The sequence below is a fragment of the Desmodus rotundus genome, chromosome Y (assembly GCF_022682495.2).
Source record: "Desmodus rotundus isolate HL8 chromosome Y, HLdesRot8A.1, whole genome shotgun sequence".
NCBI classification, from domain to species: Eukaryota; Metazoa; Chordata; class Mammalia; order Chiroptera; family Phyllostomidae; genus Desmodus; species Desmodus rotundus.
The window spans coordinates 3,420,503-3,443,874 of record NC_092332.1 but is presented as its reverse complement, the minus strand read 5'-3'; the positions used below and the strand labels follow the sequence as shown (position 1 = coordinate 3,443,874).

General features: G+C 52.3%; 1 protein-coding gene across 3 annotated transcripts in view; it reads left to right on the top strand.

Annotated features, from left to right (window-relative positions):
- The window catches only part of LOC139440587 (neuroligin-4, X-linked-like), a 354,500-nt gene that overhangs the window by 51,659 nt on the left and 279,469 nt on the right, over positions 1-23,372 (top strand). For 2 of the 3 annotated variants that reach the window (XM_071220388.1, XM_071220387.1), the window contains exons 3-4: positions 18,117-18,330; positions 22,986-23,096. The gene's annotated coding sequence lies outside the window, so the exon portion shown is untranslated. The remainder of the gene's footprint in view (positions 1-18,116; positions 18,331-22,985; positions 23,097-23,372) is intronic. The other variant, XM_071220389.1, reaches the window with a different exon arrangement.

Genomic DNA, 23,372 nt, shown 5'->3' with positions numbered 1-23,372 from the left:
AGGAACGCAGCCCCTGCTAAAGGCACGTCAGTGAGTTTGTGATTGGACGCATCCCTCGTCAAGTCCTGAAATAGGGCCGCGGCCGGCCTGAGCCTTCACCGCAGCCTGGTGAGAACTCCGCGGCCAGGAGACCCGGCTAAACGGCTCCTGCATTTCTGACCTGCGGAATTCATGAGCGGCGTTATTGGTTATTTTAAGTGGCTGAGGTTTTGGATCATTTTCTACGCCACATTACACAGTAAATACAATGATGGTATCTCAGCAGCGGAAACACATTGAATTTCCAACAGCAGGTGCTTCGCCCAACCCACGACGGGATTTCCCCGCAGAGCCGAGACCCAGACCTCTGGGGCAGGAACGCCGCGCCCCTTCCTCGCATCTCAGCCGACACCGAGTCGCTTAAACTTCCCCGCGGTCTTCAGTTCTCTGGAAATACCAGCGAGCACTTCCTAAGGTTATATCGCAAAGATTAAACGGCGTAATCTGTCCCTCAACAAAGTCACTGGCAGAAAGCAAACCACCAAGAAAAGCCTTTTTTAACCTCCCTTAAGTGACTGCCCCCCACAGGCCTACACCTGACCGGTATTTGTGGACACGAGGGAGATTCCTAGCAAACCAAGTGCAGGTCTCAGGGACACAACTATGTGCTAATGCATCCACCGGACGGCTAGGGCGTTGCACATGTAAGTGTAAAGAGAGTGAAGTGCATCGTGAGGATGGAGGCATAGCCGGGCCCACACTGCCAACCACCGAAGGGGCGCGTCCTATGGGTGAATCGTGTCATGTGGCAGTTGTAGCTCAGGAAAGCTCTTAGACACAGCAGCGTGACGATGTTGTACACTTTTGTTGGCCTCCTTACCCATTTTGACACTCTCCACCGCGCCTGTGTGTTACTGTAATTGTTAGGAAGTCTTGTTAGAATTGCAATATGGACTGTAACTTACAAACACGGGCGCTCCCCAGGGATACGGCAGCCACGCCCACTCATCTTCCATTGCTGGGGGCCTATAGCCAAATGTGTCGTTGGAGCCAGGCCTGTCAATCCTGGCAGCTAACCAGGCGCAGGACAGGTCTGCTTATTCTTATTTCTGTCATTATGAGAGCCCGACGTTTATCAGTGCGTGGAAGCGACTCTGGTTTCCATGGTGACTATTCCATCAAAGCAAGCATGGGAAATAATCTGCCAATATGTTTCCCTGGAACATGGTTTACAAGCCCACCAGAGAAAGAACTCTTAGAAAATGCCCAGGATGTGGGCCCAGCACACAGTATTAATTGATTAATTATTAGGTACCCACGGCCGTGCTAAGCATGTTGCCTTTATTACGTCTCGGAGTAACACTGCGTCCATCCGGGAGGTGACTCTTTGTCTTGCTCCTTGAGCAATGGTTCCTAGTGTCCCCAACTCCTGTCTCTTCAGGTCCTTGTGTGCATGGGACCCAATGGCTTCCTTCTAATGAACCAGAACTCAAAAGCGACGAGGTGTCCAGTGTCCAGGTGTCACTTCTGTGATGTCATGAGGGTGTTGTCCATCTTGGCAGTAAATACTTCTCCTGCCTTTTTGCCCTGAAGTACCTGGTCCTGCAAGTTCCCGTTTGGGGTGGGGGGCACCCACGAGGCAAGAAACTGAGGGAAATCTCTAGCCAACACTGAAAAGAGTCGACGGGCACAGTCCAACCAGTTGTGAGGAATGAAGTCCTGCCAGCAGCCACGTGGTCTCGGGGATACGTGGGAACTGTTTGAAGCCACCGAATTTGGGAATGACTTCTCGTGCAACAAGGGATGAGTCATACAGTCCGTTACGGCATTTACCAGACAGGAAAGATGCCGTGGGGAGAAAACACCACAAAAAGGCATCTATTTTCAGATAGGCAGGCAGAAAGATACGATTCCTCACATGAGAGGATGTCCCGGCTGAGCAAGAAGGAGAAGATTTCAATAGATTTTAAGATGTTTTGAGGATGTGAGCTTGGCCGATCATGTATTCATGCCTGGTCCATAGAGACTGCATTTGCGACCCTCTTAACCCTGTGGAAAGGCAACTTACTTTCTGCTACAGTGTGGGAAGGTCCGTAGCTTTGTCGGACAGAAACCTAGCTCCGTGGGGACCTCTCCCACAGCATGGTTTGCCACGGAGAACAGCCTTCGGTGCCTGGTTTCAGGCAGCTTTGTACCGTGCAGCGCTAAGCGCCTCCCTCTTAGTTCTGAGGAGTCCTGGGGTGATTTACAGCCGGCGTAGAGACTTACTTTGGTCCACACTCTAAGACACACGTGCAGATGAGAGTATGTTTGCTCTCTGAGCAGATACCTCGTTGGCCTCGGTGACCAGGGCTCCTGTGGAGTAATAGCAGGTCGACATGTGGGCGTTGCCCATAGTGCTACCGGTGACCTGCCCTTCGCCACACCTGTTCACCTCGCGACCTGGATTTCCGGGTGTCTCGTGCCGAGTACGGATCTCAGGTCCACGCATGTTTCCTGGGCACATTGTGGGACTCGCGCTTCATTCTTCAAAGAGCAAAGTGGGGCTTGAACTTTGCCCTGTGTCGAAGACATCGCTGTTCCGGGAGAAGCTCATCCTGCTGTGCAGACCTCGTTCTCACGTCCTCGAGGGTGTCCCTTCCTGCTCACGGCTGCGCCGACCGAGGTGCGGGGCAGGTACGGGGCACAGCGCACGAGACGTCGGTTTGAGGGGATCGGCACCCGCTGATGGAGGCCATCTTTATGTATTTGTTTCTTTATTTTTCTTCTCATCCAAGGACATGCTTATTGATGTCAGGGCGAGGGGGACGCAGGGAGACAGAGTGGGGAGAGAACCATCAATCCACTGCCCCCCCCATCTGTGTCTGGACCAGGGATCACACCTGCAACCCGGGCATGCGCCCTGGCCAGGCATCAAACCGCAGCTTTCTGGTGTATGGGCCGACGCTGCAACCAACCGGGCCTCCCGGCCACAGCCTCTGTGTTTTTTAACCTAAAAAAGACTAAGCTTACAGATAAATGTACTCCTCTTTGGACAATCTGAAATGGTGTTCCTTCCAAGGTAGCAGTTATGGCGGCTTTCTCAATGTGCCCAACTCCTAAGGAAACCCCAAAAGCATCAGACGGCATGAAGTTCCGCAGATCACGTCAACAAAAGGCCCAGTCACGTTGATCGAGTGCAACGGAAGTTTTAGTTCGAATAGCACAACTGGGGAACAGAAAACATGTTGCATTTTAGCCATTTCCCTGAGTCGTAGTCACATTAGTGTCGATACAGTGAGGTGGGCTCCTCTGCAGCGCACGGTCACGGTGCCTTGTGAAAAGATGATTTCAAAGAGAAGTGAAAAGGCAGGCGCAACCGGGGTCTGTCTCACCCAGAAACCCACACTCCAGAGCTGGTCTAAGGCAGTGCGGGGTTGCCATGGACACACCGCTATTTTTATAACGAAGCCCAAACCAACATCATTGTTTCATAATATTGTTTTGAGCATTTGTGAATGTTATTCAGCTATCCAGTCTTCTATAAGAGTGCAGTTATTAACTAAAGATGGCCGTGTAAGGAAGAATTAGGAAAGTTCAAAAGGAGGCTTTATTCGGATTCACGGAGACGGGGAAAGCTCATTTGCTGGAAGTCAGACAATATCTGACGCTCGAGGCAGTGGATCTATAATGTCTCATTAAAGTACGGACCACGGCCTTGCAGCAGAAACTGAAGTAACGCCTCCAACAGAAAGGGAGAGAGTGACTCAACATTTTCACCATTCAGTTGGCATCTTCCTCAATTATTTCGATGCGTGCCCTCCATGGGCTAAATCTGCCGTCACTAAATATGCCCCTAAGAGTCCAGGGTTCTCCCCCAAATACTCTAAGTACCCCGTCAGTGAACACCTACATTGTGTTATTGCAATAGTGGGGGTTTGTGTCACACGGATATGCAAGGCGCGAAGGTGGCCACAGCCCATTTGCAGAACCCAGGGGTCAAAGACCAACTCTGCTCTTCCGCTAGGTCCTGTTGGAAAGGCCCCTTACCCTGTCTAACCTCCGTGTGCTCAACTTCAAAACGATGGAGAAAAGATGGAAACACCCACGATACGAATGTTACAAATAATAACATCATACCTGGGAAACACTCAGTACAGGGGCTGGTGTGGCTCCGTGGACTGAGTGCCGACTGCGAACCAAAGGGTCGCTGGTTCGATTCCCAGTCAGGGCACATGCCTGGGTTGTGGGCCAGGTCCCCAATAGGGGGCGCTCAAGTGGCAGCCACACACTGATGTTTCTGTCCCTCCCTCCTTCCTTTCCCCTCTTTAAAAATAAAGAAATTAAGTCTTTTTTTTTTAAAAAAAAAAGGATGACAGGTGTCATTTTGATGGAGGCTGACCAGAGCTGGCTCATGCACACATTTCCTCTGTGAACTTCTGGCTGCTTAAAAGCTGCCCTTCCTGCCAGAGGAGGGGCCGGGGAGCCAAGAAGAGGCGATGGGCTAACTGTTGGTGTTGAGGCACCACGCTGAGGGCCAGCGGACAGACGGGAGGCCAAACAAAGGGGCTACTTTTGGTCTTCCTCGCGTGTGCACCTGTGTGTGTGTGTGAGGGACATTAGGAAGCCCTGGGACCAAGGCCAGTTTCCCACCATCCAACCCAACTGGAGGGAAAAGGCAATATTTTATTAGACCCAGGTGAGCAAAGCGGTGTTTATCCAAAGGTCATTCGTGCTGAGAGGCAGGTGTGGGTGGCCTGCAGAAATGCGGCTTCTGGCTCTGTCCTCACCCGGTGGAAGGGTGGGGGGCAACCTTCCCATTCACGGGGGCTCCACCCTCACGACCTCCTCGCCCCCCGAAGGCTTCACTTTCAAACAGCAGCCCGTCAGGGGTCAGGTTCCCACGTGTGGGTTTGGGGGAGACACAGGTTCAGTGTAGAGGAGACGTGGAGGCGGGGCCCATGTCTCATCGGACAGAGGGCCGAGTCGGGACGGGACCTGGTTCCCAAACACAGCCGGCTGCCGCGCACGCTCAGAAGCCACTGACCTGGACAAAGAAGGACCTGTCACTAAAGGCTGCAGGTTCTTTTTTGCTGTTCCAGTCCCATGACTGTGCTGTGACCGCCATGGAAGGGTCCGGAGCACCCTCAAGAAACCACGCTCCCCCTGTGCATTGAAAGTCACGCATTTGTTGTTAACGACGGGCAGTGAATTTCCTCCCCCCGCCCTTCGTTTATACACCGTAGACTTCCCTCAGGTTGCCGCTAGCACAGGATCGACAACAGCAGCAGCCTCCACTAATAACACGAATCACGTTTCAAGGAAATGATAATTTGCTCTTTAAAAAAAACGCATACTGCAATTGCTGGGTAGGTGCATGGCCACGCTCAGACCGTCATTTGGAGGAAAACCTTGAAATATAAAGTGCAAAACAAAATCACGTGTCTGTGAGAATGCTCCGAGATCAAGGCCCCTACATCGAGTCCACCATGGAGAGGAGCCTAATTGAAGAAGCAAACACCTTGTCCTGTTGAACTCAGAGGCATGCATAGTGTTGCCAGGGCTGAACCAGGTCACTGAGCAAGTAACTACAGGGGAAAAAAAAATTAAGCCTCAGGAAAAATGTTCGAGGACGGGGCTATTGTGAATGGATGCAGAATACGCTGAAATGTGCTCTTTAGAGGGGAAAAATAAAAGCATAAAAGCGAACTTAGGACTCCTCACACAGCATTAGCCTCTGCAAATGTCCCTCTGTCCTCTGTGTTTGCCAGTAGAACGGTACATTGTGACTCTGAGTTCTGCCTCGGACACCATGCTCCTGCCCATCCTTCTGGGGGGCGATGAGGGTTCCCCAAACTTTCAGTTGGCAATGCTCTCGGTGGGCTGGCATGCCTTCATGGACAAGTGCACAGCTTCTCGTGGCTACCCCTGGGTTCTCAGATCCTGAAAATGTTGAAAGTACCCGAATTTTACTAACATTGACTAGACGTAATTGTTCCCCACAAAGAAGTTTCCATTTCTGCAGTCTCAAGTCCTCTGGAAGTTTCCCGGGTCATGTAGATTTCTGAGGAGGCTTCCTTGTGTATTCACCCCACTCCATGGCTCCCCCATCCAACCGATTTTACTTTGGGTTTTAAATACTGGGATTATTAACTTAAAACAATGTAGACAGCTTTAACAAATGTTTAGCTTACCTCTCATCCTGGGACAGCCCAGACACACATTTTGGGGGGCCCGGCATCACCCATTCCCCGCCCCATGTCCATCTCCACAGGCTGTGCTTGGTTGGCCTCGGCCACCTTGGCGTCCAACACTAAATCATTTTTCCTCGTCTGCAGTGGCTCCCCGCTATGGGTGTCTGATTACAGCCATTTCTTTTTCATCCAAGTTTGACAAATGCCTCGCCCTTGACTGCGCCTGCCGAACCGACAGGGACCCTCACACAGCTCAGGCTCGCGCCCCGTGGCTTTCCTCCCCCAGAACAGCCGGCGCAGCCACGCACACTTCAAACCTGTGCCTTGCCGGCTCCTTGGCCCGGCCCATTCCTCATCCAGAAAGGAGTTTGGCCTCCTCTGAGCAGCCACGAGAAAAGGCCAGCAAGGGCTCGGTCCTCGGGCCCTGCTTGGCTGGCTCCCCTCCGTCACTCCCACTGCCGAATCCAGCCGCCATTCATCATGTTGGGAGCAGCCTGGAGAATTAGTTCATCCCTTATTTGTGCTTCTGTGTATTCTTTCTAAGAAGCCAGCGTGGTTTTCTGCGGTTGGGTTGTACGTCTCGGACACGCTTGGTGGGTCCGCAGACACCTGGCTGCCACAGCCTTGCACGGCGGACACCACAGAGAAAGACGGGGCGTAGCCGTGTCCCTCCGCAAACAGCTTCTATGCTGTTCGGCAGGTCCTGTCTGATGTGTTTCGTCCCGACCCTGAGGGCATGAGTTCTACTTACGCGTGTCCAGGGCCGCGTGGCCACGCTGTGCATACCACGGGCTGCTGGGACAAAGTTTCAGCGTTGCCGGTCCTGTGGGGTGGGCCTCACACACTCAGCTCTGGCACCAAAGTGAAAGCGGCCGCCACGTGCATGTCGGTGAGTGTGACTGTGTTGCACTTAAACGTCATTTACACACTCAGCGATTTCCGCTTCAGGCAGGTTTTTTCACTTATTGCTTTTGGGGGGCAGAGGGGAGATCGGTCACTGTACCGATGGACGCATTGTCTGGTTGCTTCTTGCATGCGCCCAGACTGGGAATTGAACCCGCAACCTTGGCCTATCGGGATGATGCTCTAACCAACTGAGCGGCCCAGCCAGGGCCTCATAGAGGTTGCAATCGGCTGCTTTGAAGAGCATCTTCAGGTTCACGGCCAAACTGAACGGAAGCCACAGAGATTTCCCACCTACCCCCACGCCCACACACGCCCAGCCTCTGCCACTATCCACAACACACCGTATAGCACGCCTGTCGCCATGGATGCACACACATGCGTCATCCGCCGAAGGACCCCTCGGTCACTGCCGCATGGCGGCTGAGTGAGTTCAGCTCCTGCAAACATCTCGCTGTGGGATTCTGTGCGGGGTACGTTTCCGACCCCTCGGAATAAACAGCAAGGATGACAGTGGTGGGGCTCTGTCTTCAGAGCAGAGGTTTATAAACTTTCCACAGGTCACCAGACACGGTTCTTCTGGTGTTTTCCAACGAGCAAAACTATTTTTTCAAACTCCTCACCCCACCAGCCGTACCACATAGGCATTGCGGGGAAGGAGTCCCTCAGCAGAGGCTGCGCGAGCCGGCCTTCAGCGCGCGGTGTGAGTACTGGGCCAATAGTGTCTCTCTGCCCTGTTTTTCATTTCTGCAGGGTGGGGGCGGGCTCCTACTCATCCTCACCTCCCGAGCCTAGCGCCAGGCACAGTGATTGGCAGACAGAATAAAACTTCGGAGAAACCCACCTTCTCATGGGTGATAACTACTATAACATGACTGGAACATCCACACATTTCTACCAAAAAAAGTTGAAAAGGGATTTGTGCACAACCCTCGGCCGCATGCACCTGCAATGTAACGCAAGTCACTTAAAGGGGGATTCCATGTTGAAAGGGAGGCCCCTCGCACTGATAAGGAAATTTCCTGAGACGCGTTGCAAGGAGGCATTAAAAGTACGGGGGCACGCAAAGATTGGTCAACGCTTGCCGAGCCGAAGCCATCCCGTGGATTCCAAACAACCGGGGGCTTGCTGTCTCGTGTACCTGCTCTTTCTCAGACTTGTTGGAGAAAATGCACGTTAGATTAGAAAGATGTCCGTTGAATTGTTCGCAGCATCCTCTTGGTGCGTGACTCCTAGGTATGATGGGTTGAACTATGACCCAGCCCAGATGTTCACCTGCTAACTTCTGGCACCAGCTCTCCTGTTTGGGGAGTAGGGCCTTTGCAGGTGTGACTATGGTGAAGCCACACCGGACAAGGATGGGTCCGTAGTCCAATCACTGGTGTCTTCGTACAAGAAATTAGCGGACAACTTGGATACAGAGAGGGAGACAGGAGCAAACCCCGGGCAGGCAGACACACCGATTACTGATGCATCCCCGAGACAAGACATCGAAGTTCGACGGCAGCTTCCAGAAGCTGGGAGAGCGGCATAAGCCAGACTCTTCCTCACTGCCCTCAGGTGGGGCCAGCCTGCCCACACCTCATGGTGCCAATTGTCACCACAGCCCCAGGAAACTAATACCACAGGGACAAGGAGCATTCAATGAGGTCTCCCCGGAGAAAACGAAAATCACCCCTTTCCTCCCAGAGAATGAATTCATGCGGAAAAGCTTCCATTCTGGGATGCTGAGCAATAATATGGTTCTGGCCTCAGGTTTCTTGTTTTATTCCAGTCCTTGGTGGTAGTCTTTTCTTTCTTTTTTTTTTTAGAAATGGAGAAATGATTTCCACCTTTCCCTGAGGAGTTATCAGGCAGACTAATGGCCTGAGTAGCATTTCTCTCTGCTCACAGGCAGTGGACGCTCTGCCCTCGCAAGCCTGCAGATGCATCGATCCAGCTGCCTTGTAGGAGCTGACATCTTTAAGCGCTGACCACGGGCCATGCCTTCTCCAACCCGAGCGCGTCAGCCCAGGCAGGCACATCTTTTTTGGTCATTGCTACTTTCCAGTTCAAGAAATAGATACTTAGGATGGTTCTCGTGCATCTCCCTCCGTCCTAAACAAAGGGGCAGGAAACACAGGGGATGATGGGTAGGCAGCGCTCACACTCCCTGCGTTTGCCATGGAAATGTGCACTTCAGCAGCAGCCGGTGGTCCCTAACCAGCGAGGATGAACAACGGCTTAGGCATCTGCGCCCTGGACTCAGCCACACGGCACCTGTGCGGCTGACTCGGCCTGGGGAGGAGGCGGGACCTCTGCACACCTCGCTTTCAGCCCTCGTACAACGGAGATTCTCACTGTGTCTCCTCCATCGTGCTGCGGTGATGAGACACCTGGCGAGGGCCAAGAGCATCATCAGCATCATCACACTTGTTGTCACCACTGAGAAGGCAGTCCCCAAAATCATCCTCGTTACACTTACCGGGTGATGATTGCTTTTTAGCGGGGTGTGTATCACAGTCGCGTATGATCTGTGGAGACAAACAAAGTCCGGGATTTAGTCCTGATTCTAGACGATCGTCACAAAAGTTCGGTTTGGACCAGAGAGCTGGCCAACCATGGACGTGGCACTTTGCTTGCACGTTGTCCACAGCTGCTTCCACCTCGGGCACACGCCAAATCAGACGGCCCACCGAGCCCGAACTATTTGTGGTGACGTCTACCGCAACGTGTCCTGTGTTCTGTGCAGAGTCTGAACACCGTGTCTGCGGATTCCTGTGCGTTCCGAGCACACAACGCGGGTGCTTTGAACACATTCGTCCTTGTGCTTCCTACTGTCGTGCCTCGTACCTGTTTCTAGTTGTTGATTTTAGCGGAGCGTCGGCACTGGTCGATGCTCAGTCAAATGCCAAAGCAACAGAGAGGCGGTCGTGTGAGCATTTGAAATCCCAAAGGCAAATTTGGGAGCTTTCTTCTCAGCCTCCTTGGAGAACCAACGGTCATCATGTCCAGGCTCATATATGTAGAATTGGGGGAGCGCTGGTGTTGGAAGCACTCCACGGCTTCAGATAATTTGGGGTTGGAGAGATGCTGCTGCTGCGCAGTAAATGGAGACAGCCGAAGACCACCGAAGCGGGCCTCCCCCTTCAGACAGAGCAGAAGGTCCTTGGGCACCGTGTCTGCCCAAGTAGGGCCTGCACTGAGCCTGCCCGTGCGGACGGAGCCGTCCTTTATAAACACGCACGGCGCATTGCCCGAACATCCAGGACGCACATTGACCTGGCCACGCACTGCCAACCTGGCCCAGATCAGTGCCAACAGGCTCTCCTCCAGAGCTGCTTCTATACAGGTAATGCTAACTCCTATGCCTGTGTATCACCACCGGACGTACAGGGAAACACCGTTTGTTCCAAAGGGCTGTGCAACGTTAAAACCGGTTCTAAAACCTCTGTTGGGTGTGTGAATGCAAAAAGAACCCCATCTCAGCGTTTGCGGGTGTCCATAAGTAAACGAGAATGAAGGACTTGTAGGGAAGTGCACAGCTCTGGGCTGACTCCTGAAATACATGAAAACCCACAGGATGGGGCCATGAACTGTGAACGTGACTTTTTGGGTCTTGATTGAAAGCAGAGACGGCGTCTCTCTCACGAGATAACTTTCACGGTTCCCCCACTCTTATCTGCCCTTTGTTTCAACGAGACGTGAGGTCTGAAAACAAGTAGCTGCAAACCAGGTCCATGGGAGGCTGCTGGGCATCAACCACTGCGCACAGCGGTAGCTCACCTGCCGTCCAAACGCGCCAGGCACACAGGTACATCTCCTGCCCATTATGTTTCCTTGCTGGTCAACGTGCTCAACAGACGCGATGGCTTTCGTTTCTTTGCTCCTGCATTTAATAGATAATGGCCCCGTACATCAATTAATCACCATCAACATCGCCGTAATACGTCAACATCGACATGGTAATGCCCTTAATCGGGTTACAAAATCTTGCGGGAAGCACATCATGAACAGTATCATCCTATTCCTGTCTAGACCAGTGCCGTCCGACACAACTTTCCATGCCGACCAAAACGTTTCTGTGTTGGTGGACCGGTGGACCGCGGTCCGAGCCACAAACCACGCCTGTCTGCGGAGCTCCCGGAAGGCGGCTGGCCGGCACATCTAGGAAGTGTATGCCCTGTGCTGGAGTTTACATCCCCGTGACTGCTTTATAGCTACCCACGTCTACTTCTCAATCCCTCCACCTGTTCCCCCAGCCCTCTGTCGCCTTCCCCTCTGGCGGCCAGCAATCCGTCCTCCGTACTCATGGATCTATTTCTGTTTTGTTTATGGTTCTCTTTAGACTCCTCCTATAAGTGAGTTCGGAAGTTAAAAGTGGGCTTTGCTTCACCCCACTAAGTGTGTGGCGATGCTCCGCAGGATGCACAGAAACTAAGGACAGTCCCAACATAACCTGGGTCCCTCGTAATGATGCCGTTCCCCGCTGTGTGCCATCTGCGGAGCCCTGAGGCTCATCAGTAAGTAGGCAGTCTCTCCAGGGGCGGCAGATTCTTCTCCTTGTGTGCGGAAGTCATTGATGTTCCTTCCTGAGGCTGAAGCAGGTAAAACGCTGATCAAAAGCCAACATCCCAGCCCTGGTTGCTGTGGCTCAGTGGATTGAGTGCCAGCCTGCGAACCAAAGGGTCGCTGGTTTGATTCCTAGTCAGGGCACATGCCTGGGTTGCGGGCCAGGTCCCCAGTAGGGGGCGTGCAAGAGGCAAGCACCCATGGATGTTTCTCTCCCTGTCTGTCTCCCTTTCCCTCTCTAAAAATAAATAAATAAAGTCTTAAAAAAATAAAAGCCAACATTTCAAGCAGACGCAAACGTACTTCAAGCGGCTTTTGTGAAGGACTGTATTCTAAGCAACCTGCTGTGGCTACAGCCGAGTGGCCCCCGTACGGTAAATCTCGTCAGCGCTCAAGGTCTGACACTCCAGGAACGACAGCCTTGCCCTTGGCCTCGGCCTCGTGTGTCATTGTTCTAGTTACAGCAGATGAGCCGCGACTCTGCAGACCAAGGGTTGATGTTGACGGCCCGCTGGGGCCAACTTGCGGCTCTCCCCCCATTCCTCCGCGGCCTGCTAAGCCTTCGCATGTTAACACACTGTCAATATTTAAACGTAGTCGTCTTTTTCTGCCATTGCTACGGACAGCGTTGTCTGTCTCCCAAGAACCACGTAAAGCTTGGGTTCCCTCTGAAACCACTGAAGCGACCACTTAATCATTACATGCCCCTCACAGCCGGTGCCCAACAGTGTGATTCATCACTGCCCTGCTAATTTATAACAATCACACTCCATTCTGCAGATATTGATTGAGGGGTCACACGCCGCGGGAGCCATTGAGAGTCTGTGGAATAACCAGAACCAAGGGACAGGGTAGTAGGGGGCGCAACTGCAAAGCAGGGGTCGTCTCTGCTACACGCCAAACACAGGGTGGCATTGGACAGGACATGGCCGGCTCTCTGTGGAATAGACTGGCAAAAAGGCCCCCAAAAGGGACCCTTGGTCTAGAGGAGCATGCCAGCAGAGAAAAACAAACAAATAAACAAACAAACAAACAAACAAACGGAAAACAGCCCAGGCTGAAAGAATAGCAAATGAAAATAATGGGAATTGTGAGAGTGGCTCCGTTGCTTGGGCATCATCCCGTGCGCCAGAAGGTTGTGGGTTTGATTCTTGGTCTGGGCACAGACCTAAGTTGCAGGTTCGATCCCCAGTCAGGGCGCATACCCTAGGCAACCGATGGATCTTTCTCTGTCTGTCTGTCTGTCTGTCTCTCTAACTAACTAACATCAATAAGCCTGGCCTGGGGTGCGAGGGTTAAAAAATATATGTCGTGGACAGAGCCTTGAGTTGAGCAGAAAACCCACAACACAGTGTTCGAAGGATGTGTTGCTGTTTTGATCTGTTTCTTGCATAAACTTGATGTGTTCGAAGCGTCCGAGGTGCTTGGTTGCTGGACGGCTCCTTAGTCTGGAGCCGGGTCCTTGCTTCCCTGTCATCATTAGAGTCAGACTGAGCTTTCTGGCAACAGTCTTGCTTATAAAAGTTTGAGCCAACTCTATGAAAACTCAGATGTGAGTTTGCGCCTTTGTTCTCAGAGAATCTCTGATCAGATTCTGTCTGATCCAAGGTGTGGACGCATTGAAATAGGGAAAAAGACGCCGGGCCGGTTAGGGCCCCGTGCGATGGTTTGTTCTCACTGTTCTGTCTTCCAAAAAAGAACCAGGCATGGAGAGAGAAGGCAGGGAGGGAGGGAGGGAGGGAAGAAGGAAGGAAGGAAGGAAGAGACGAAAAGAACAGACATGGCAACATACTTTCGTTAAATAACCCCTTGGCATCGGCCAGGTTACGTCTGATCACCTCTGGAACAAGTTCCGACATTTTCCAACTACAGCATAAAAAACTAAGCAGGTCCGCGTAGCCCGGCAGAGAGGTGGAGCTCGGCGTGACCACTCTCTATGCCTCTGGCAGACGGTAACTGCCCCGAATTGCCACAGTTTCCCGTAAGACCGAAACGACCCTGGATAAACTTCTAAGAAGTTCCCAAAATGCATGATTCAGGCCAGACGGGACTTTTCTCCTAAACCAGCCTGGAATCAGGCAATGTCTTCGAAGGCTGCCCACTTGACTCACCGTCCGGGCTAGCCGTTAGCGATGTACCGTTCGTGAGATGGACAGCTGGTGTGGAGCCCCATGCGTGGGGGAAGACTTGCAATCGGCACGACCCCACCCCTTTCCACAGCCTGGAGCCTGTGTTTTGGGACATTTTAGAATCCGTAGTAATTCATGCAGAGCCCAAGTAGTACGTCGAAGGAGTCGAGCTGCAAAAGAGAGAAGGAGCAGTTTTAATTTTTATTGTCTGGCCCTGAAGCTACGGACCTGTGATCCTTATCTGAACGATGATATAGGAATACGTTTTAACGTGTGTCCATCAGTCCATCAGGTCCCTGGATGTTACTCATGCACAAATGTGAGGATCTAGTCCCAAAAATATTCACGCAACAAACTAAGATGCCTGAAAACTTAACTATCGAGCAGGTAAATGGGTCTTTTCTCCCCCAAAAACCTGTATGGTAGCTTTATTATGAAAACAATATGTTAAATTCCAATAACTTGCATGTATAAGTTCCGTAGTTCTGTTTCCCTTTTTGGAAAAAAAAAGAGAAATTTTATATTGCATTCTGTCTAGACTTGCCTATAAATATATACTAAAAAATGCAGATGTTCCTGCAAGTTTAAATTTTTTTAAAAAAATGTGTGTGTTATAACACATTCTTCCGAAATAATTATCATCACCCATTAATTTTCACAACCAGCTTCTGGCTCCGATTAGTGAGTGTTCATTCAAGCCTCACATTACTTCCTCCAGCCTGCAGAGAGCATTCGCTGAATTATTAAACAGATTGGGGAAGAGATAATACATTCCTTTTAAAGCTCTTTTTTTTTTTTTTTTTGAGTCACTGCCTTTAGCATGTCATGATTTTAAGCCTTCTTTTCCGTTCTAATTTCCTCCCGGTACAAACGTAGAATGTTTGGCCGCAGTGGGGTCCACAGCCCTGGCTAAATCATATCTCCTCTCGAGGCCGTAGGTTCTGTGGTTCGTTTTCCTGTGGCTCTCAGGTAGTGCAGGGGGCATTCCTCCTTGAAGTCACCTCTGTCGGAGAATGTGGGAGGCAAAGCAGGCGTTTGTGTCTTCCGGTGTTCCTGAAGACGCTCCTGTTTCCCCTGATGAGACTCAGAGGACTTGTGGAAATCCCAGCGCTGGGTGCCCAGCCGGGGAAATGAGGAGCACAGCGTCCTGGGCTGAGAAAAACGCTTTTTATTGTTTGGTTCTGTTTGCTCGTGGAGACACATTCTCTTTTCTATAAATTCCCACTCTCACTTTCCACCTTGGAAACGTTTCAATATATTTAGACGTGAATTGTCTTCATCGTAGGCTCCAGAGGGGCCTCGCTAACACTTTCTGATCAAATGATGCAAGTCCCCCGGGACTTTTCTCATGCGTGGATTCTAACCCGGTGACTTTGCAGAAGGGAGTTTTCTGCGACCGTGACAAATAGCACAGAAGAGTCTTACACAAGAGTACAATTTTCAGAGACCGGGAAGATACGCTTCCCGGATGGGAAGGAGACGCTAGGGGCTGCGGTTTGGGTCAGTTCTCCCGACACCATCTGTTTCTGAAGCCCAGCGTCCTTGGTGCGTCGAATGCCAGTGTGTCTCCCCATCCGCACTCACCTCGGGTTACGCCACGAGACACATGCTGGCTCCAGCCAAACCGGGCCATGTCACAGACTCGTAGCATCCTTGTGTTTCTCTGCCACACACGCCACGGCCACCAAATCTGCATTTGCCCCACACAGCTCATACGATGTTTTTGTTTGTTTGTTTGTTTTTTGGGAGGGTTGCCACTGAATCATTTTTCCCCTGTGTGGACCCTCCATCTCACTGGCTGGTTTCTAACCGCCCATCTGTACGGGTCAAGTCCTTTGCCTTTTTTTACCCTACCCCCTGACCCCCTCCTGTCTGGCGACCAACAAAATGTTCTCTGTGTCTCTGAGTTCAGCTCCTTTGTTTATTTTGGCTTTTAGATTCAATGGCTTCTCTTTAGAGCATAGAAACCTCTGGCCACCAAGTCTTGCTGTTCCCCTTGTCACCACTTAGGGGGACAGGTTTCGGTCCCGGTCCCTCCCGTGCCCTGAGAACCAGCTAAGAGAGGAGGATTTGCACACCGCACCACACTGGCTGCCTCTTGTGCTTGCTCTCCATGCCTGTGTGTGCCTGCGTGTGTATGCACGCTGCGTGTGCTCACACACACACACATGTGCAATCTCCGCTGCCCCTGGAAGACAGGTGCTGTCATGCCAGGCACACAGCCTCGGAGGGAAGCGAGCGAGAACCGAATCGTAGCTGCACCACGTCACGCCCCGTCTTCCTGCTCCCCGGGCTCGGCTCCCCGGAGTGGGCACTACGCCCTGCCCCTTGAAGGGATGGCTGTGCATACAACTCAATGAAGACCTGTAAAGAAAACCTGTGCCCCAAGCCTGTCCCGCTCCCGCTCCTGCGGAGAATACTTTCCAATGCTCTCAAGGTACAGGGAGCTCGGTGATTACATTGACTTTTTAAATTGATTCAGCGTCCCCCCAGTCAATGATGCCTCCTCCATTTTCAAATGGCACAAAATAAAGTCCGTGAGTCCACAATGAGACCTGGGTTTTTGCTTCCTGCCATCTCTCGACGCATTGCTTTAAAATGTTCTAACATGCCTGTCAGCCAAGATGCGTATCATTTCTTCCGCCCACACCTTGCAGGACGCGATTATTCTGATCACGTACAAGACAACGCCGGTTTCGGCATCTTCCCTAAATAAGCCGACACCAGCGCCCCCGATTTGTCCTCCAGCTGCATCCTTCCTTTAAGTAAAAACTAGTACCATGAGGGCGGAATGTGGTTCCCGTGGGCAGCCCGCCCTGCGCTGGGAGAGCGGCTGGCGTGCTCTCCAGAGGCTGTGCAAATAAATTAATTCACTTTACGACTGCAGAGATGTCTGCAAGGCTTGTTTCTCCCCCGGCTGGGGAGAGGCAGTTAATTTCAGCTCATTGGATCGACTGTTTGATCCCACTAAGTGGCAAAACGCAGCTCCACCTCGCCGCCTCTCCTAACACCTAATCCGTGAACGGCGAGGGCAGGTAATTGAGTCTGCGTGAACGCGGCATCTGTCCAGTGCCGCCAGAGCTCAGGAGCCTGCTTCCTTTTCCCCGAAGGGGCACCTGAACGTGGGATGAATTTCCCACGTGGGCATCCTGGCACTGGGTGCCCCGAGGTGCATTCAGGACCCTTGGGAAGAGAATTACCTGTTTCCGTCTCTTCCTTTATTGTTGTGATGAGTTCAAGGAAGGGATCTTAGGCTGTTTTTCTGACCAAGTGCTTAATAAATAAGCTTTACAGACAAATGTAGCCTGGTTAATGTTTTCGTAGTAGTCACAGAGACTTTTCGTGTGTAACTCGGAGTCTAAACCCTGCGTAGTGTTTGTGTCAATGAGTGTGTTAATTAGCTACTTGTCTGTGATGCTCTGACCCCGGGGTATGATCGGTGCACGGGGACACCTCTCAGTATCAATGACCAGTATCATCGTAACCGCCTATGTTTAAAGTAAAGAATAAACATTGCAATGCAATCAGATCACCTGAAGAATATCCCATGGAGACCCTGGCCGCGTAGCTCAGTGGGTTAGAGCATCGTCCCGACACACCAAGGTTGCAGGTTTGAACCCCAGTCAGGGCACTTACAAGAATCAGTCAATGAATGAAATGCATCAGTAAGTGGAACAACAATCCTTATTTCTCCCTGTCTCTTTAAAAAACAACAACAACAACTGCCCTGGCTGGTGTGGTTCAGTGGATTGAGCACCAGCCTGTGAACCAAAGGGTCGCTGGTTCGATTCCCAGTCAGGACACATGCCTGGGTTGCAGGCCAGGTCCCCAGGTGGGGGCGCACAAGAGACAACCACACACTCATATTTCTCTCCCTCTCTTTCTCCCTCCCTTCCCCTCTCTCTAAAAAAAAATAAATACATAAAACGTTTTTTTAATAATTGAAGGGATTTATGCTCGAAACGAAACTGGAAAACAAACAACCTACAAATAAACCACATGATTTTATTAAAAGCCAACATAGAAAAGGCTTCCCTTCCTTTACAAATGTGCTTTTTAAAAAATTAGAATAAAACTCAGCCGTCAGTACTTGCAAGGAGATGCAGCAGTACACGCACGTGTGTTTAATACAACACCTGCAGCTGTGGCCGTCCAGCTGTGGCCCCCAGCCTGCTTTTGTAAACAAACTGGGACTGGAACACAGCCGTACGCACCCCTCGGCGTCCCACCTAGGGCCGCGTCCGCGTTTTCCTGGCACCGCCGAGGGATGCTCATGTGTCTGCCGAGCGGAAAATATTTCCTCTCCAGCCCTTCCCAGAAAAGCTGGCCAAACCCCGATCAGGAACCCAGACGGGCTTTTTTTTTTTTTTCTTTCTTCCAGATGTTTTGTACCTGATGGAAATAACGTGGAAGCCTCTGAAGTGCTGGGATAAGGAAAGCGGACCGTCTAAAACCAAGCCAAATCATTACGATTGTTACTTAGAACGAACAGGTGTCCTGCTGCAGAAGTTACAGAGCTCCAGACGCCACAACGTAGCGTCCGCTGAACGGAAGCCGTCGGGTGCATCGGAAGACAAGACTCAGCTACATGGCAGGTAAGCTCTTCAGGGTGCTCATTCATCTGGTTCACCTTTGTACCCTTATTCTTCTGTGTCAGGTGTTGGCTTGATGATGGCCTAAGGCCAAAAGCAAGCCAGGAAACCTAGTGCTGGACATTTTCGATGGCAATTGTACGTGTGATTGAAAATTGTCCCAAACACCAGGAAAAAACACACTGGCTTTCCTGCTCCATGCAGAAGGATTCCGGTGAAATAGACTCGGAGGCCGTTGGCACTTCCTGTCCCCCAGGGAAAATCCTCTGAGTGGACGCCGCTCAGTTCCCAAAGCTGTCCACGGTCCCAAATCCTGGAAGCCTTGTCCCCGATTTGCTTAGGCTGTGTGCCTTTGTCCTGGACCCAAGTCTGCAGGTTTGCTGCTAGGTAACGCGAGGGATTGGCTGGTGGCGCAGGGGGCATGCCAGGATTCTCCTCACCCCTTTCGGGGTGTGTCTGTCACCTTCGCAGCTGAAAATCCCGCCCCTGCAGCCTCTGCGGGGATTACTCACAGCACCCTCTGCCTCCCACCGTCCCGCCTGGGGGAGGCAGCGGTGTGCTAGTGTTTCTCGCCTCCGGATCCCTTGTATTACAAACCTCCTCGGTGCCGTGGTGCCTGCCAACCTCACTGCTCCTGGCTGCTTCCTCAGTTCCCACCTCACCTCCCGATTCTCATTTGGAAGCCTTTGCTGGCACCTCAGCATCCTGCTTTCCCTCCCTGTGAGCGTTGGCCGTACTTGGGTTTTGCCTGGAAGCTGGCGCACCGCAGCCTGGCACGTCCTAACCGTGCAGCAACGACGTGTTGACATGGATTTGGTTGACACGCTGACGTTGCTCCCAGGCTGCAGGAGGCAAGATTTTTCAGCCTCTAATTGACAGCGCTGTGTCGGCGAGGGTAGACTGGTAGACACCCTCCCGGTCTGTGGAATGTCTGTTTTCCTTGCCTGCTATGCAAGGAATCTGTGCTTGGCTGGGAAGCCGGGGCTTCCACCCTCCAACAGGCATGGAAAACTGACACACGGTTCCAAGCTCGGTGCCCCATCTGTAAAGCAAGCATAGCATCGCCTTCTTCTTGTGGGGTCAACAGCGGACGGACACTGTGGTCCTGGACCCTCTGTAGAGTCACTGAACCTGAACGGGTGCCTTGGCCGATACCGCTGTGTCCGAAGCATCTCCCCCAAGCGCTGCCTGGCTGGTCAGCGGCCCCGGGCACCTGCGGCACCCTGAGCTTTAGTGCCCCGGCCATTGCTCGGAGCAACATGGGGGGTTGGGCATCTTTAAACGGACTTACGTGAAATGTGCTTACTCCTTTCTTAACATTTTGGAAGAGGACACTGTGAAGCATCACAGAACTGTGCAGAAGGCTGCGTTGGCCCGGTGGGAGGGTTTGCATTTGACAGGCGCCGTCTGCCAGCTCCGGGGCATCTGGCCGTTCGCTCCGGGCTGTTTGTCTCTGCAGCGCATGTGGTGGGTGGGTGTCAGGTGCTGTGCTGGGGCTTAAGGGAGACGGCGCCTGCGAAACACCCAGCTGGGGCCTCGCACCTGTGTCTCACGGGGCACCCTGGCAGGTGCTGGGCTCACCATGGGCCACCGGCAGGCATTGGGGCACCCCTCCAGCTGCAGACTGCCAGGTCTAAAAGGCATACCTTCTGTCCCGCCAGCACATGAACCTGCCCCCACCTCTCCAGGTGAACGGGGCACTTCCCCGGGGCGGGGGAGGGGGCTGCCCGCGCACAAATCCTGCTACTCTAATCGGCTTACATCCAATCAGACTTTTAACCTGGTCCATGAACACCGTGTGTGGTCATGTGGGGTCTCCCTCTGCGTATGCGATGGGGCTTTTTTGTTCAAGGACGTGACATCATTCACTAACTACATCAACAGCATCCATGTGCCCCCCCAAAATATTTACAACACCTGTGGTCACTCTTTTCTCTTAGAAATCCAATTATGAGTCATTGCCAAAAAAAATTGGATAGCCTTAAAAAGCTGTGTTTTCGTGAGACGCCACTTTCAGGAACAAAGTTGCATTCCCCGCTGTCTTGTTTTCCTGTGACCCTGTTGAGGGCAGATGGGTGGACCAGCACGGCTTCTGACCCTTCAGAAGTGTCCCAGTTCTCTGCCGTCTGCTTACCTCGTCGGCCTCACATCCCTTCCCTCTCCCGCACGTGCTGCGTGCTTGCAGCGAGGAGTACTTAGAGCGTGCACAGCAGGCTGCAGCTCCTGCATCCCGTCTGACTTTAACGTGGCCTCGTCCCGGAAACGGTCATTTCCCTCCCCACCGACGGGGCCCACCCCCCCTGTCGGAGCCCAGATCCAGGGCCGCCCCGTGCCTCCCAGCAGACGTCCCCGTTGCCTGTAGCCAGAACACAGAATACAGAATGCCTCCCTGCGAGCTTCTGCGACGCCTTCCTCGGTGGGTCTTCCCCCGTTGGACTGGGACACTCGAGGACATAAGGTCCCCTTATTAGGACCGTTGACATGTTTCTGTGTCAAGCTGGAGTGACGGGGGGGACAAGAATGAGGACGATAGCAGTGTCTTAGAGCAGAGGGTTTGCTCAGTCAGCATACCCTAGGGTTTCTTCGTGGGAGGAGGACTTGGTCCGTGCCTGGGCACCACCCCGAAGGCTAATCTCGTGTGCGGGCGGTTTTGCCTACAGCTGTGCCACACGCATGCCTGGGCCACCACGGACCTGGCATCTCACGTCGACTGCTGTCGCCAAGGAAGGCTGAGACCTGAAACAGAAAAATCCAAGACATTCTGAAGGTGTGGACCCTCGCCTGCTCTTGGGCCTCATCCAGCTGAACGGTGTGGCTCGCGGTCCCCAGTTTCCTCCTCGCTTCTCATTTCAGAGGCTGGATGATAAAGCAAAGACCGGTCGGATACAAACGTCATATGGGCAGATCCGAAGCCCAGCTTCTGCCCCTCACCACGGGCAGAAATTCTTCACTGGTTGATGCTCCACTTGTCGCAGCCTTTTAAATGTTTCGCGGGGAACCAAGGCGCTGGACGGGCATTTACAAAGACGCCAGGGCAAGCAGAACACATCCCCTCCCGTGCCGGCGTTTCCATCCGGAAGCAAACACAGAAGGTCGATTCGGAATAAATGATGGGCTCCACTGTCCGTCCATCTCCGGGAAGCTCATCCCAATTAGTCCGCCAGTCGTCACCGTTCATCACTGAGAAGGCATGACGGCTTCACTCCCCAGGACGAGCAGACGGTCCTCGGGAGTTCCAGGATGAGCACAGTTGACCTCAGCCTCGTTAGGGTCGCCGCAAATGGCTCGCCGTGTGCTATTAACGCCCAGGGAGAGAGCCGGTCTAAATCAGTGCAAACTGCGGATTTCTAAGGTGCTCATTTACAAATGAAACGACTGCAGAATCTGTTCACCGCGCTGAGGCAGTGAGCGAAACGGACTCGTTCTCATTATTCAATGAATCACGGTCAAATGCATAGTCTTTCCCCCCTCGCCGGTCCGAGGCTACTTTAGCCCCTCTCTGAGAAACTCCCAGTCCCGTTTGGTAAATATCAGGAACTTCTGCACCTACGTCGGCCCCGCCACTTGGCCGGCAGGTGCTTGAGCTGCGATGGGATCGTACAACTGGGCAGTAGTACAAGTGTTCGTTGGCCCACAGACGTATTTTAAGGAACTCCCGAAAGTCTGTAGCCTTTCTGCTCAAACACAAAACCCTTGTCGCAAAAGATACCAGTCTACCTAGAAGGATTTCCTGAAGACGGGGTTAGGGAGGCTTTAGGTTAGTTTGGGAGGAAGTCTCCTTTTGCAGTGTGTGTCTGTGTGTGTGTGTGTGTATCAGGGTGTGACACGGGATGAAAGGGAACTGAGGATCCTCTGTTGTAGTTTTCAAACTAGATATTCACACTGTAAACTTTAGGGACACTTACAGCTTTCTGATCAGGGACTTGGAAATGCTGATTTTCAACACTGTGTGGCCAGTAGTGTCCCTTTTCCTAGGTACACACAGGATTCAGCTCCTAATGAGGTGTTTTAAAACAAATTGTCAAAAAACAATATAATAATACCATGTGTTCGATGAAAGTTGTAGTATCAAGGCAGGTGAGTTGTCACTCCTTCATTAAATTGAGCCAATCTTTTCTGGGTTAAAAGTCTCCAAAACGTGGGCTCAAAGAGAGCTCAGGGTGGGAATGGCTCGTAGGCAGGTTGGGCCCAGTTCCCTCATCGTAAAGATGAGGAATGTGAAGTGATAGAATTTGTCACCTGCTGAAAGTCACCCATGTCCATGCTGGCAGACGGGGGGGGGGGGTCTGGCAGGTCCAAATTCAAGTTCAGCTGTGGGACCAGAGGTCAAAGTCTACCCCTTGCCTCTGACCCTAACCCTGCCTTAGGATTTTTCCAAGTTTTCAGTTTATAATTAAGAACACCATTTGACTTGTGAGTAGCAGCTCTCGAGTTGAAAGTGTTTAAACAGAAGCCACCAGCTGATGGGCTGTGGTCTCCCTTCAAGTGTCAAGAGGCACTTGATTCCTTTTCTTTATCATCCAATCAGATCAACGGGGAGGGTGCGACCTGAAGCCACCCCGTACCCGAGAGAGGCCTCTTTGCTGTGAAGAAGTTCGGAGAAGGCACGTTGGGGATTCTGGTAGCACAGACCCAAATGGACCTGCTTTCTTCCACAGGGAGCGCCGAGGCGTGTGACCGGCTACTTGTGAAACAGCGTCTCCGTGACAACCACGTTGCATTGTGTTGCGGTCACCGTGGACGCCCGGCTTTGACAAACAGGGCCACAGGTGAGTTCCCGTGTCTGTTTTCACCTGCACTGCTGGACGTGAGTTCTCCTGTGAGTTCGTCGTCCTGTGAAAAGTCGCAGGTAATCCTCACGGGGCTGAAATAAGCACACCTGAGTCCCTCTTTTCTGTACGCAAACACGACAGGACGGCAAACGCTTCTGCTTGTCCCAGCTGACGCTCGCTCACGTCGGCCGCAGCGTGAATTCCAACGGTGAGATCTGCGGTATGGGGTCGTCACGGCTGACGATGCTCGGGTCTCAGTCCACACGCGGGAGA